The 12,926-nt window shown below is 45.2% G+C and overlaps 1 pseudogene; it reads right to left on the reverse strand.

Annotated features, from left to right (window-relative positions):
• Nucleotides 1-10,920: 10,920 nt before the first annotated feature.
• On the reverse strand, nucleotides 10,921-12,275 carry LOC138386698 (ATP-dependent RNA helicase DDX39A pseudogene; annotated as a pseudogene).
• Between the last annotated feature and the right edge of the window lie 651 nt (nucleotides 12,276-12,926).

Raw genomic sequence — 12,926 nt, forward strand, 5'->3', positions numbered from 1 at the left:
ATACCTATCTTTTGTACCACGAGTGAGGTATTGCTACAACAAATACCTAAAAATGTGGAAGTAGCTTTGGAACTGGGTAATGGGTAGAGGATGGAAGAGTTTTGAAGTGCGTGCTAGAAAAAGCCAATATTGTCATGAATGAACTGTAAAGGGTGATTCTTGTGAGGGTTTAGAAGAAGAGGAGAGCTGTAGAGAAAGTCTCAATTTTCTCAGAGGTTACCTAAGTGGTCATGATAAAACTATTGGTAGAAATATGAACAGTAAAGTCCATTCTGATGAAGTCGCAGACAGAAATGAGGAACGTGTTATTGGAAACTGGAGGAAAGGCAATTCTTGTCATAAAGTGGCAAAGAACTTGGCTGAGTTGTGTTTGTGTCTTAGGGTTTTGTGGAAAGTAGAACTTCTGAGTGATGAAATAGGATATTTAGCAGAAGAAATATCTAAGCAAATTGTTGAGGTTGTGGCATGGGTTCTCTCTACTGCTTATAGTGAAATGCAAGAAGAGAGAAATCATTTAAGGATGGAATTTACTATCAAGTGGGAAACAAAACTTAAAGATTTGGATAATTCTCATTCTGTAAAAAAATTTTAAAAAAATGTTCATGAGAGAAGGCTTAGGTTGTGGACAAATGAATGTTTATTTGATAAGGAGATTAATATAGATAGAAGGAAGTCTGGAGTTATTCATCAAGATGGTGGAAGAATGACCACAAAGGGATTTCACAGATCTCTGGGACTTCCCTGGCCATAATAAGCCCAGAATGCCAGGGCCTTGGGGGCAGAATGGTGTCAAGGCTCTGCTCCCCACGTTCCAGTGCAGTGCCTTGGCCATTCCAGCTGTGGCTTAGGTGGTCCTAGATGTGACTTGGGCTGCCCCTCCAGAGGGGGCACAAGTGGTAAACCTTGGCAGTGTCCAGGTGGTGCTAACTGTGCAGGCACACAGAGTGTAAGAGCTGTGGGGACATGGCTACCTCCACCTAGATTTTAAAGGATACTCCGGAGAGCCTTGGAATCCACCCAAGCAGAGAACTGCCACAGGGGTGGAGCCACTCAAGAGAGCTCTGACTAGGGCAGTGCCCATCAGAGCTGTGGATGCAGGGCCACTGCAGCAAGCATCCACTAGGGCATTGCCTTGTGGGGCTGTAGGAGTGGTACTGCCTCCAAGACCCCAGCCTGGGAGAGCCACATGCACCTGATTCCACCCATGATAGCTGGCCTGTGGGATGTACCCAGCAAAGCCATGATGGTAGGGCCATCTGGAGCCTTGGGGGCCCAAATCTCCACCCTATCGTGTCTGGAAGGTGGGACATTGATTCAAAGAAGATTATTCTCAAGCCTTAAGATAAAATGTTTGCCTTGTTGGGTGTTGGACTTACTTGGGACCAGTTACCCCTTTCTTCCTTCCTATTCTTCCCTTTTGGAATGGGAATGTCTATCCTATGCCTGTCCCACCATTGTGTTTTGGAAGCACATAACTTATTTGATTTCACAGGCTCACAGCTGGAGGGAAATTTGCCTCAGGATATATCATATCTTGAGTCTTCACCCATTTCTGATTTAGATATTTAGATGAGACTCTGGACTGCAGACTTTTGAGTTGATGCTGGAATGAGTTGTGACTTTGGGGCTATTGGGATGGAGTGAATGTATTACTATTTTCATGTGAGAATGACATGAATTTGGGGGGGATTCAGGGGTGGAATGCTATGGTCTGAATGTTTCTGTCTCCCTCAAAATTCATATGTTGAAACTTAATCCCCAGTGTGATGGTGTTAAAAGGTGGAGACTTTGGGGGGTGATTGGATTAGTGCTCTTATAAAAGAGGACCAAGGGGGTTGGTCACCCCTTTCACCACATGAAGATGCAATGAAAAGACATCATCCATGAGGAATGGGACCTCACCAGATACTGAATCTGCTAGTGCTTTTATCTTGGACTTCCCAGCCTCCAGAACTATGAGCAATAAATTTCTGTTGTTTCTAAAATACCCGGTCTATGGTATTTTGTTATAGTAGCCCAAATGGATGAAGACACTGACCTCCAGAATGGTAAAATGATAAATTTGTGTTGTATTAAGTCAGTAAATTTGGCAATTCATTGCAGCAACAGTAGGAAACTAAAACACAAGTCTTTCCAGAAGTCCCTCTCAATAATTCCCATTGAGAATTGGCTAGAATTCATCTCATTGACTAGAATTAAGTCAAATGACCACAAATGTCTGCAAAGAAAGCTGGAAAGTTTAATCCTTACCTGGGCACATTGACACCTCATTTGTGTCAATTTGTGGGGCTGTCTCTTCCAGAGTCTCCTCAGGAGTAAGGCAAAGCCTGCTGTGGTTTGGATTTTTGGCCCCCAAACCTCATGTTGAAATTTGATCTCCAATGTTGGAGGAGGGGGCTAATGGGAGGTTGTTGGATCATGGTGGCAGATCCCTCATGGATAGATTAATGCCCTCCTTTGGTGTGATAATGTTCTCTGTTAGTTCACATAAGAGCTGATTGTTGACTGGGTGCTGTGGCATGTGCCTGTAATTCCACCTACTTGAGGGGATAAGACAGGAGGATCACTTGAGCCCAGGAGTTCAAGACTATAGTGTGCCATGATTGTGCCTGTAAACAGTCACTGCACTCCAGCCTGGGCGAAACAGTAAGACCCCATCTCTAATAATAATGATGATGATAATGATAATGATAATAATAATAGAAGCCCTGAAACCTCCCCAACTTTGCTTCCTCTCTTGCCCTGGGATCTCTGCACATATGGCTCCCCTTCACCTTCTACCATAAGTGGAAACCTAAGGCCCTCGACAGATGCAGATGCCTAATCTTGAACTTTTCAGCCTCTAGAATCATGAGTCAAATAAACCTATTTCCTCACTCGGCCTCAGGTATTCTTTTATAGCAACACAAAATGGACTAAGACAAAGCCCTTCAGCAAATTCCCCTTCACACCCCATGGACCAGAACTGTACCACATGGCCACTGTAGCAGTCAGCGTTCAGGATGGAAAACTAAAGCCACTCTATCGTTCTGGATATAAAGGCTTTAACACAGAATTAGGGGCGTACAAAATGCTGGGAGAGTGGGGGCAGGGAGGAGCAGAGTTCAGATACTCTGTCCTTGCAGGTTGGAGGAGTTGATCCTGAAAGTTCTTACCCTGAAACACCTAGGTATACAGTTCCTCAAGTTTGTGCCAGGAAACTTCTGGAAATCTGTCATATGTCCAGCTATATATATGGCTATAACCATATCTGTAGGAATAACATCTTTCTCTTTCCAAATCTTGCCTCAGTTCCTCTCGTGAGCAAGAACATGGAACGGGACAGAGATGATGATTCTAGGGAACATGGTCATGGTACCTCACTGGCAGCAGAGAATCCAGCACACTCACCTCTAAACCAGCCCCAGGAAAGGGAACAGGCCACTGGGATTGCCCAGTGGGATTTACCTTTGATCCTGAGGGTAGGGCTTGGCCACACTCACCTGTGTCATATGGGCAACAGTTGAAACCCAGCCACCCTCCTCCCAAATCAGGGCTTGACTAGCAAGGAAAACAAAGATCAAGCTGTTGGTTAAATAACCAGCAGTGCCTACTACATGCTGTATAACACCATGATGGTAATTTTCTTTGCAAATAAACATATTTGTTACCAAAGTAGCTAGCTGTATATTTCAAAGAAATATGCTGTATAACATTCACCATGTATACCTGTTATTACCCACAAGGTACAATCTCCTGCAAGCAGTTCAAATTTCAAGCTAAATTGTGAAATTACAGTCAGCTGATTGATAATTTATTGCATTACTGTATTCTGGAGAAAGTTAAAGCTTCTTTTAGAAAATTCCTCCATGAGCTCTTCTCCTTCAGATAACAGGCCAGATTTATTGGTCTGCTGCTTCTATATATGCCTTGCCAGCATCCCAGCACATCCAAGATTTAATGAACTGCTTTGCATGACTCAAGTTTACAAGATCAGCCATCCCCTCTCTGTGCTGCTGATCTTCCTGATCTCCATTTGACTGTCACTTTACGTCCCAGTTAATTCCATTCCTGTTTCCTCAGAGACTGCAGGACCAGTTTTCCCCTGGGAAAAGGAAAGCTGATGACTGTGAATGCATTTGGGGACCCAAGGAAAGAATGCAAACGTCAAGGATGCTTGTTTCTGATTTTCTCACCAGGGCTTCTTAGAGTAAATCCTTTTTATAAGAAAGCCCCAAGGACAAGCATTTTTGGAGAGTATAAGGAAAGTGATGTATATGCAGGTGCCAAGGAGTGGCTTCTCTTCTAGAAGGGCCCCACAGCTCAGCGTTTCCTCCCACATGCCTCCTCGAATATGCAAGCTGCATATATATTTATAACTCTGCAGTAAAGAAGTGAACTTTATTAGCAGAGATAACTGTCATAATTCAAGCACTTGTGCTCTATAGAGCAACCAGAGACTACAAGCATCAGGATTATGTATGTTCAGTCAAATCATATGCAAATGTAGGGGAGTTATGAGGCACTAACTGGGGGTGAGCAAGGAAGAAAAAGGGGCTAGAATTGACCATGCCTGCGGGGGACTTGGGGGTCTAGAGAACATGTTTGAATGCTTCTTCCAGGGAGTTGTTATGTCCTTGGGGTAGTAACTTCATCATGCACTTTTGCATTCACCCATCCTAGTAGCAGCCCTCAATAGGTGTTTGTTGAGTGAAGGAGTGAATGAAATGTTGACCTTGGCAATGCACAATAGCTCCTGAATTGGTCTGCGTGTGTACACATCTCCTCTCCTTCCTATTTAAACATTTGGAGCCACAGCTGTACGATTGAAGAGCCACAGTTGCAATCACTATTAACCAAGTGAGGCTCTAAGCCAGTGGTTCTCAACCTTGGCTTGCATGTTAGAATCACTTGGGGATGTTTGAAAAGCCCAACGCTCAGGCTTCATCTCAGACCAGTTAAAAACAGAATCTCTGGAGCTGAGCCCCAGGCATCAGAATTGCAATGTTGAAAACCATGGCTCTAAGCTAGCATGGAAACTGCTCTGCCTTGCAGAATTAGGAGACCTAGAAGAAATCCCTCAGTACAAAACAGTGCCAGTGCCACTCTCACTGAGGCCCAAAGGGCAGATAAGAAAGAAAAAGAAATAATTGTGATGAGACTTAGGAATGTGTTTTGTACTCATCTGGAACTTGAGGAGGGGGAGAGGTATGTCACATGTCTTAGGAATACATAACACTTCAAACAACAAAATGTTGCCACTCTGTGAAAAGAGGTGGGAGGCTGTTGAATATCCCTGCCCTGCCCTGGCTAGTGACCCCTCCCCAGCCCTTGGGCTGCCAGGACACCTGAGCTGGGGGCGCGGGGACCTTTCTGCAGGACTCCCGCCAGCCTCATTTCACTGCTGAGTTTTCTTTGGTGATCATGTACCATTCTTGGTAAAGGTGGGGAGAAAGGTAAGTAACTGTTGTTTTGGTTTGTAGACATCTTTTGGTGGGGTGAGGGGAGCAGTGGCTGAGCTGAAACTGGAGGAAGGGCAGCTGTGACTCAGGGGAAATTCTAAGTTGCTACAAGCTGCAGCAAGTGTGTGTCAGTGGGAGGTGAGAAAGGCAAACAGAGAGCTGAAAACCGAGCCAGGAACCTGCCTAGTGGATCATCAAAACTTGACTATAAATAACTAATGGAAAGATGAACGTGTTTAGTGAAGTTATTTTCTAAAGCAGTGTATAGGCAAAATGAGTGCTTTCCTTGAGCACATCCTCAAGCTGTTCCAGAAGGCTGAGTGAAAATACAGGAACACCTGTCTGGTGGTGGTGCCTTTACATAAATAATTTTTCCAGATAACTGAAAGCTACCTTCATAGATGCTAAAACCCCCGACATTTTAGTTGTGTAAGGTAAATCTTTCTAAAATGAGGCATATTCTTCCCAGAGGTGGTGAACAGAATGCATTGCCATTTATTGGCTTTTGGTTGTTCAGGATTCAGTAGCAGAACCTGGATTTCCTTCTCAACCACCCTTCTCATATACCCTCAGCTTCGGCTCCAGGTGTAGAGCATGAGACCTAGGCATAAGACCATCAGTATCTTGTTTTGCCTGGTTACAGATAATGGGCTCTAATGCATGGACTTTGTGACAACTATTCCCTTTTTTTTTTTGAGCCCCTTTGGCTCCCGTGCACTCAGATATGTTTTGGATAGATACAGTTACCACAAGTCTGGCCTCTGTATAAGTGGAGAGTTACTGAGTGAGTTTACTTTGTTTTATTTTTTTAGTACTCTCAATATTCACTTTGGTTTTTGGATATTTTCCAAAGACTCATAAGACTGTTCATATTTCCTGACCTGAGAACATGCTAAGGAGAAACAGCTCAGGAAACTAATCTAAAATAATTCATACCTGGTTTCAGCCACATTTCTCAACATATTTTGTGCACAATCCTACCTTGTCTTGGTACCCAGGATATCAAAATATTGACACATCCAGAGTAGCACAATCAAAGTAAAATAAGGCACTATACCACTTATCAGCAATCAGCTTTCTTTAGTTTGCATCATTATAAACCTGTAAGAAAAAAAGCCTGTGTGTGTTGCAGGAAATTTTGTACAAAACCCTGTGTTCCTGACTCAGTTGTGAACACCCAATCCCCCAGGCCTAATGGTTGAAAATTGTGGGTGAAATTAAGCTTAATGATGGCTCAAGCTCCTGTACGTGGTTCTTTGCTGAGGTAGCGAAGAGAGCTGGGATGCTGTCAGAAATCACCACATCATGATGTGACAAGGAGAGAGAAGAAGCAGCCGAATTACTCTCCAGCTGCAGAGACAAGAGTGTGGGGAAGACAGCCCTGTAAGCCTCACGAGGCCCGTTTGAAGGGCACCATTATTGTAACCCAGGGTGACAAATGAGGTTCACAATTATAACCTTGTGTGATTAAGAGAAGTCTGCAATTATGGCCACATGGCTTTTTTTCCCAGGCAGAGAAATGTGTAATCCATTACAGAAAGTTTTACATCAAAGAATGGTTAGGTATGGACATTTAAAATAGCAAATTCGAATTATCTGGGAAAATCGCTTATATAGACTTCTTCAATTCCAGTTAATAGGATGGAAAATTACAAAGGGGGAGGACAGCAAGCTTTTAGTTCCAGTTGTGTTATTAACTAGCTATGCAGTCTAGGAGCTCAGTTTCCTTTTCTTTAAGTTGGAAAGGCCTAGCTTTACACGTTCTCACCATGGTAGCCAGTTGCTATGTAAATTTAAATTATTTTAAAACAAATGACAGATATGATCAAATACAAATATATGAAAACTGAAGCAGGAAATTAACTGAACAAAGGTTATCAGTGTGGGATCTAAGGCAACAAATGTAAGAATACTGAGGTAGGGCAAGGCTATGTAATTCGTCAGGGAGAGCCCAAGCCTGAACCAGTGGTCAGGAGACAGGTGAGCAAGGCAATAGATCAAAACCACTCAGAGTAGGCATAGAATCTTGCTTAAGACCAGCCTGGTGTGAATGAGAGAATTAGGAGCCTGCAAGGCCTTCTATTAAATGCCCTCCCTCCGTAACCACTGTGGTAGACAGACCCTAGTGTGGTCCCATTTTCATGACGTGTGTAATCTCCGCACTTTGAGTGTGGGTGGGACCAAGGACTTGCTTCTAACCAATAGAATATGGCAAAAGTGATGGGCGTCACTCTCATGCTTACATTATTATGTTTATATGTAGCTCTGTCTTGCTAACGTGCTCTAGAGAGTCTCTCTGTCCATTGCTGCCGTAAGGAAGTAAGCTGCCATGTCATGAGAGGGCCTACGGAGGGGCCAGGGCCAAGAAATTGCAGGCAGCCTATATTTGCTGAGAGCAGGCCCCAGCTGACATCTAACAACAAAACAGGACTTCAGTCCTACAACCACAAGGAGGTGAATTCTACCAACAACCTGAAGGAGACTGGAAGCAGATATTTTCCCAGCTGAACCTCTGATGAGCCCACAGCCTTGGCCAACACCTGGACTGCAGCCTTGTGAGACCCTGAGCAGAGAGCACAGCTAAGCGGAGCCTGGACTTCTGACCTACAGAAACTCTGAGATTACACATGTGGGTTGTTCGGGTTGTTTTTAACTTCCAAGGTTTCAGTAATTTGTTATGCAGCAATAGAAAACTAATATATCCATTCTGACCATGGTCTATCTGAGTAGTTTTCAAGCATTTCTTTAGCTGTGGAGACATATATTTAAGTAAAATCGTGCTTGGAAACTCAATATATAAAACAAACAAAAAAAGTAGAACTTCATTTTACAGCTGGATAGAAGGAATGGATCCTCTACTGGCTGGGTTCTCCTGAATTTATGGCCCAAGAGGAAACTTTGTAGAGAACAGTCTGAAAACAATCAGATACACTGAAGAAAGAACATAAACGTGCTGACCCAGACACACCCTTCAGGCTGCCCGGAAGAGACGTACCCAGGTGACCTTCCATCATGGAGTACAGTGGACACTGTGCATGATCCGCCCAGAATTCTCAAATCTCTTCACTGTTTCTGTCACTACTCCCTGGCTTCTCCTGGGAACACTTCTTTCATAATTGATTGCACATTGATCTTCATTTCAGTGTCTGTTTCAGGAAACCCAACTTGAGACCTGGGGGTTTCCCGACAGGGTACATGTGCAGCTGAGACATCTCAGCGTCTCTGGGCCCCAGTGCCCTACCTGACCCCTGTGGTCCTGGCACTCACCCTTCTCAAATGAGAATCTGGTCAGCGCGATGCCACCACGTACATGACAAACCTTTGATGGGTAGAGTTTTACTCTGGGCCACCTCAGAGGAAGTTGGTCTCTGTTGCACGACCCATTGCCACTCCGTTGCCTTTAGCTCAGCCACTGTCCCCTGTTCGTATCAAGTGGAGTCAGGATATCCATGTGGGCTCATTCAAATCACAGGCCAGGGGCTGTGGGAAGTTTTTGCAGAAATACTAAACTGGGGCCATTTTCCTCAGAAGAGAGCAGTGGCTGAGGCAGGTACACACTCACTGGCTCCCAGGAGTCCTCTTCAGGACGTACAGCTTTTGGGAATCCAAAGAGGTATGACAATAAGTGCTCATTCTGGATGGCTTGTGAACAAGGAAAGGACACAGTGCAACAAGCCTCAGTCTTGTGCCTGCAGCTGTGGTGACTGGAAGAGGTTGGAATAAAACTGAATCTGCTCTATGGGGACACAGAATTAATGTCAAATATTGTGTGAATATAAATGGGCTATTTGATATCCTAAAAAGAAGGTTATCAAAGATGATGTAAATTCAAGAGCCTGAGATGATTAAAAAGGCATACAAAAGTCTTCAGGACCCTTAATGTTTCAGTTAATCTATTCCATATAACCAACTACACCAAGATGTAGTGGCTTGAAGCAACAGCTATTTTATAATGTTTCTTGTTCATGATTCTGTAACTTGGGCAGAACTCGACAGGGAAGCCTCCTTTGTGCTCCATGTGGTGTCAAATGAGGTAGCTTGACTGGGGCTGGAGGATGAACTTCTAAGACGGTGTCAGTTACATGCCTGACAGGTTGGTGTTGACAATCGAGTGAGGACTGGATTCTTACAGGGTGGCTTATCCCAAAAGTGGAAGCTGCCAGGCCTTCTGAAGGATTAGGCCTGGAACTGACTCAGCATCACTTCAATTGGTTAAAGCAGGTCACAGGACCAGCTCAGATTCACGGGCAGCAAACTACAAGGGTGTGAATATTGGGAGGCCTGACTGATTGGGGGCCACCAGGGTAACAGTCTACCACACTTGGCAATGCTGTGAAGACATTGATATTGTTTATTTGACCTAACCACTGACCAAAGAAAATGAGTGTAGAGTTTAGGTGAAGATCCAGTGTTAGTTCTTAATGACTTCTGGTGGCTAGGGAATCTCAGGGACCTCAGCGCTCCCTGGAACGGAGGGTCCTGGAAGGCACGCAGTGAGTGCTCAGAGTCAGATGGAAGCTTATTTTTCCTTCCCATATTCCTGCCTAGGCTGAGGTTCTTTACAAACGTTGCCAATAGAAATATAATGTAAGCCACGTATGTAATTTTAAATTTTCTAGTACCGCATAGTCCTTGCTCTGTTGCCCAGGCTGGAGCGCAGTGGCTGTTCACAGGTGCAATCCCACCATTGACCAGCCTGGGAGTTTTGACCAGCCCTGTTTCTGACTGGGGCTGGTTCTCCCCTCCTTAGGCAACCTTGTGGTCTCCTGCTCCTGGGAGGTCACCAGATGATGCCGAACTTAGTGGGGACACACAATCAGCATGGCACACTACAGCCCAGAACTCCTGGGTTCAAGCAATGCTCCCGCTTCAGCCTCCTGAGTAGCTGGGACCACTGACCTGCACCACTGCACCCAGCTAATAGCCACATTTTTAAAAAGTAATTAATTTTAAAAAGTTGTTAAGTTGGGTCTGGGCACAGTGGCTCACACCTGTAATCCTAGCACTCTGGGAGGCTGAAATGGGAGGATGGCTTGGGCTCAGGAGTTGGTAACCAGCCTAAGCAAGAGCAAGACACAGTCTCTACTGAAAATAGAAAAAGTTAGCTGGGCATGGTGGTGCGCGCCTGTCGTCCTGCCTACTTGGGAGGCTGAGGCAGGAGGATCGCTTGAACCCAGGAGTTTGAGGTTGCTGTGAGCTATGATGATACCACCACACTCTAGCTGGGGCGACAGAGGGAGACTCTGTCTCAAAATAAATAAATAAATAAATAAATGAAAATTTAAAAAGTTATTAAATTGGTTTTAATAAAATTTATTTAACAAAATATCATTTCAACAAGAAATCAATGTTAAACTATTAATGATATCTTTTACATTTTTTTTTCCATAATACATATTTATTCTTACACAAATCTACAGATTTTGAACAAAAAAAAGAAAGAGACCCATCTGGCACCTAGAAAGAAGACATGAAGCAACACGTGGGCGGCTGCAGGCCGTCCAGGCATGTGGTTACTGGCTCTGGTCAATGTATGTGGAAATGTCAATTTCCTCTGGAAGTTCTGCCACGTTCACTTCAAACCGGTCCTGGACATCATTGAGGATTTTGGCATCGTTCTCGTCAGACACAAATGTGATGGCCAGGCCTTTGGTGCCAAAGCCACCTGCACGGGCCACTCGGTGCAGGTAGGTGCCCGAGTCCTCGGGCATATCATAGTTGAAGACGATGTTGACTCACTCAATGTCCATCCCCCGGCCAAACAAATTGGTGGCCACCAGGATCCGCAGCTGGAAATCCTTGAACTGCTGATAGCGTGACAGGCGCTCCTCCTGGGCCATGCCGTGGTGGATGGCAATGGCCGGGAAGTTCTGCTCCACGAGGAGCTGGGCCAGGGCCATGCAGCGCTGCACTGACTTGACAAAGATGACCACCTGGTTAAACTCTAGCACATCCAAGAGATCAAAGAGCTTGGGGTTCTTCTCGCTGTCCTTGAGCTTGACGTAGTACTGCTGCAGTCCGTGCAGGGTGAGCTTGGTCTCGTCGTCCACAAACACCTCCATGGGATCCTGCATGAACTTCCTGCAGACAGGGCGGATCTCCTTGCTCAGCATGGCGCTGAACATCATGCACTGCTCCTCGTGGGGCGTCAGGCGGAAGATCTCCTGCACGTCCTGCCGCATGTCCAGCTGCTCCAGCATCTTGTCACACTCGTCCAGCACAAAGTGCTTCACGTTCTTCAGATTGAGGCTCCTGTTCTGCACAAGTGTTCTGCACAAGTGCCAGGATCTGGCCTGGGGTCCCCACCACGACGTGGGGACAGTTCTTCTTCAACACCTCTTCATCCTTCTTAATGGAGAGGCCACTGAAGAACACAGACACCTTGACACTGGGCATGTACTTGGAGAAGCGCTTATACTCCTTGCTGATCTGGAAGGCCAGCTCTCTTGTGTGGCACATGACCAGGACCGTCACCTGTCCGTTGACAGGCTCAATCTGCTGCAGGGTGGCCAGCACAAACACCGCTGTCTTGCCCATCCTGGACTTGGCCTGGCACAAGACATCCATGCCCAGGATGGCCTGGGGAATGCACTCATGCTGGACCTCAGATGGATGCTCAAAGCCACAGTCCACGATGGCCCTCAGGAGCTCTGGCTTCAACAGAAAGTCCCAGAAGCCAGAGCTGTGGATGGAAACACAGGATCCCTTGACGTCTTTCTTAAGGGGAGCCGGAGTGCTCTCTGGAGGAACCTGGGGCTCTTCATCTTCCTCGTAATCCAGAAGCTCATTTTCCATGTCCTGTTCTGCCATGGTTCTTGTTCCCCATTCGCCTCCGTGTGCTGAGAGGAGAGCTGCCCAACCTACATTATTTTTTAATACTAGATCTTTGGCATTCAATGTATGCTTTTAATACTTATAGCACATCTCAACTTGGACACTAAATTTATACTGGAAATTCTTGATCTGTATTAGATTTTATAAAATTTACAATTGAAAAAGAAATAGATTTACACACCAAAGCTGTTAAAAGTTTTCTAATAACTGAATTATCAGTTTTAAAATATAAACTACAATTAAATGAAATGGACCATTTAGTTTTTCAATTGCACTAGCCACACTTCAAGTACTCAGTTGCTCAATAGCCACTGGTATCATTTAGATAGTGCAGCTCTAGGTCCTCATCCCTTGCCCTTGGACTTGGCTCTGGTGCCCTGTGGGCTGATGGGAGGAGCAGGAGGTGGGGACCCCAGTGTAAGTCATGTTGAACTGGCGTTGACATGGTGTTTGGTGGGCACTTGGGATCCTGAACATAGGGATCTTGTCCTGCCACTCATCCACTAAATCCCAAGAGCACTGTATTAGGTTAGATTCCCTAGAAATAGAGCCTGAGTCAAAGTTTGGGATGCATACAATTTATTGAGGGATGCTATGGAAAGAAAGCTGTAAGGCAGTGAGGACTGCAAGCAAGGCAAGAGAAGGAGCTGA

This window comes from Eulemur rufifrons, chromosome 7 (assembly GCF_041146395.1).
Source record: "Eulemur rufifrons isolate Redbay chromosome 7, OSU_ERuf_1, whole genome shotgun sequence".
NCBI lineage: Eukaryota > Metazoa > Chordata > Mammalia > Primates > Lemuridae > Eulemur > Eulemur rufifrons.